This window comes from Apium graveolens, unplaced genomic scaffold (assembly GCF_009905375.1).
Source record: "Apium graveolens cultivar Ventura unplaced genomic scaffold, ASM990537v1 ctg6251, whole genome shotgun sequence".
Taxonomy (NCBI): Eukaryota; Viridiplantae; Streptophyta; class Magnoliopsida; order Apiales; family Apiaceae; genus Apium; species Apium graveolens.
Genome location: NW_027419321.1, coordinates 15,149 through 18,350, shown reverse-complemented (window position 1 = coordinate 18,350; position 3,202 = coordinate 15,149). Strand labels below are relative to the sequence as shown.

Sequence of the window (3,202 nt, the reverse complement as noted above, 5' to 3'; positions counted from 1 at the left end):
ATAGTGAAGCTTCCTGGATCCTTAAGCTTCGGAGGGAACTTCTGTTGCAACACAACACTGCATTCCTTCGTGAGAGCGGCTGTCTCTAAATCATCTAGCTTCACCTTTCGAGAGAGAATACCTTTCATAAACCTTGCATAACTAGGCATCTGCTCAAGAGTCTCAGCGAAAGGTATGTTGATATGAAGTTTCTTGAACACCTCCAGAAACTTCTCAAATTACTTGTCCAGCTTTTTCTTCTGCAGCCGCTTGGAAAAAGGCGGTGGAGGATAGATCTGCTTCTCCCATGTATTACCCTCAGGAGGAGTGTGCTCAAAAGTAGTCTTCCTTGGTTCCACTTCTACTTCCTGTTGCTCTACTTCTTTCTCAGCCTCAGCTTCTTCAGTCAACACTTGAGTTTGTTCAGGATTCGCAACCTTTCCAGACCTTAAAGTGATTGCCTTTACTTGCTCCTTAGCTTCCCTCTTTCCTGGCACTTTAGTGTCACTAGGTAGTGTACTAGGCTGACGATTTAGCAAGACATTAACAATTTGCTCAATTTGATTTTTCAAGGTCTTGATAGAAACGGCTTGACTCTTGCACATAAGCTTCACTCCTCTAATTCAGATTTTTCATTGGCTTGTTGCAGTTGGAATTATTGTCTTGGTACATATTACGGTTGCTGAAAACCAGGGGGGTTGTACAACTTAGCTGGATATTGCTGATAAGGCTGTTGAACCGCATTCTGAGTGTTGCTCCAGCTGAAATTAGGATGATTGCACTTGTTGGGATGATAGGTGGCTGGCACTAGTTGTTGCGATCGCTGGAAGTTGCTCACAAACGGAGCTGATTCACTAGAAATTGCGCACTAATTGTTGGATTTTAAACGCAGCGGAGGCATGGCAAAACACTTTTACACATACAAAATCCAAATAAAAGCATATAAATCGTGAATAAAAATTCGAGGGATCGAATCTAACCTTTAAAATAATTCGGAGACAACGATCAGAGATCCTTAGCAGTTGCTCCTCAAGTGTGAAGCACTCCACCGGTATCCACCAAGAAAACGATGTTAAGGAGGAGGAAGGAGGTGGAGAGAATTGGGTTTTCCAAACTTTTTGGGTTTTTGGGGTCGATGTGGGTTGGAATAAAATAGGGTCTATAATAGTGTATTTATAGGCAAAATTTTCAGCTGAAATTTTCCCATAAATAATATTATTATTATCCCATTTATTATTCTCATTAATAATTAAAACACCTTTTAATTATTAATCCTTTTTCTAAACACTTTAGAAATAATTCTCTCTCTTGATTTAATTTCCAAAAATTAAATCCTTTAATTAATAATATTAAGAACTTTTCTTAATTAATTTATAATCAATTAAATCTCATTTAATCAATTATTAAATTTGCCAATTAATTATTTATTTCACAAATAAATAATTATTTAGCCATTATTAATTAATTCCCCCACCATTAAATCATTCTCTTTTTATGGTGTGACCCTGTAGGTTCAATATTAAGCCGGTAGTAGAAATAAATAATAATAAAACTATTTTATCATTATTTATATAAATTCTCTAATTTATTAAATATGATTAATTAATTAATCACATTTATTCTACATCGTGAGGGATACTTCTCAGCATATCGCGACTATCCGGATAATATGAATTCACTGCTTAGAATACCAAGAACCTATTCAGTGAATAGTTACCGTACAATAAACTCCTTCTACCCTACAATGTCCCGATTAAATACAAGGCATGGATCTCGTGTCAAGCCTATCTAATTTAATCACTTGCTTACCATTTACTATGCGTAGTTCTATGCAAATTAGAAACTCCTTTCTAATTTCATTCACTCTGGCCAAAGATTCCTGAACTAGCATAAGTGGATCAGCCTTGAACATTCGCTTCCTTCACTGGAAGGGATAGATCCTTTATTGATCATACACTATCTTCGTGTACAAATTCCTATACCCAGTAGAGCCCTAATAATTGTCCCTAGAGATTAAGAACTAAACCAAAGCATAGTTCAGTGTACACAAGATGACTATGATGACCTCAAGTCTAAGGATACTTGTACAACTATCACTATGTGAACAACTGCTGACACGTGAGTGAACTCCATCAGTTGTTCAGCTGTGCGAGTCATGTTCAGTGAACTTATTCTATAATAAGCACCTACATACTAACTATAGTGTCACCACACAAATGTCTATGAGAACAGACATCCTTCATAATGAAGCAAGCATAGTATGTACCGATCTTTGCGGATTATTAATTACCAGTTAGTAATCCTATGATCAGAAACTATTTAAGTTTAGAGTTATCATCTTTTAGGTCTCACTATTATGATCTCATCATAATCCATAAAAAGCTTTACTCTAAACTATGGTATATCTTATTTAAACACTTAAATAGATACAGCCCGTAATAAAAACAAAACAAGTCTTTTATTAATATCAATGAAATCAAAACAGATTACACAGGAAGTTATTCCTAAATCCTAATTCATGATTGGACTTAGGACATATTCCTTTCACTAATCAGTCTCGTGGGCACCAACACAAAGCTCAAAGACACTAGCGATTTGATTAACTCCATAATTAGCCAAAGTGTCCACCTTCATCGTCAAAGCCTTAAGTTGGGCAGCGATAACAGTTGCTGCGTCCAACTCCAGAATTCCTGTGACTTTTTCTTGAGTCAGCCTTTGGGAAGGATTTTGGTACTCATTAGCAGCCATCAGTTCAATAAGTTCATAAACTTCATCGTAGCTTTTATCCCACAAGGCTCTTCCTGATGCTGCATCAAGCATGGGTCTAAAAGTAGCACCCAATCCATTATAGAAACAGTTAATAATCATCCAATCATGTATGCCATGGTTTGGGCACTTCCTTAACATCTCCTTATATCGATCCCAAGCCTCACACAAAGATTCTCCATTTTGCTGAGCAAACTGAGTAAGAACATTCCTGATTGCAGCAGTCTTCGCCATAGGGAAGAATTTAGTGAGAAACTTTTGCGCAAGATCCTCCCAAGTGGTGATAGACCCTGCTGGTAGAGAGTGTAACCAGCACTTAACTTTGTCCCTTTGAGAGAATGGGAAGATGCGTAGCTTGATAGCATCTTCAGTCACATCATTAAACTTGAAGGTTTTGCAGATTTCGATGAAATCCCTGATGTGCATGTCGGGGTCTTCAGTAGGAGAACTCCCAAAC

The 3,202-nt window shown here is 37.3% G+C and overlaps 1 non-coding gene across 1 annotated transcript; it reads left to right on the top strand.

Moving 5' to 3' along the window:
• Nucleotides 1–2,857: 2,857 nt before the first annotated feature.
• LOC141703113 (small nucleolar RNA R71) lies at nt 2,858–2,964 on the top strand. Its single transcript, XR_012567367.1, has one exon. It is a non-coding gene; the product is annotated as a small nucleolar RNA R71 (small nucleolar RNA).
• The last annotated feature ends 238 nt before the right edge of the window (nt 2,965–3,202 follow it).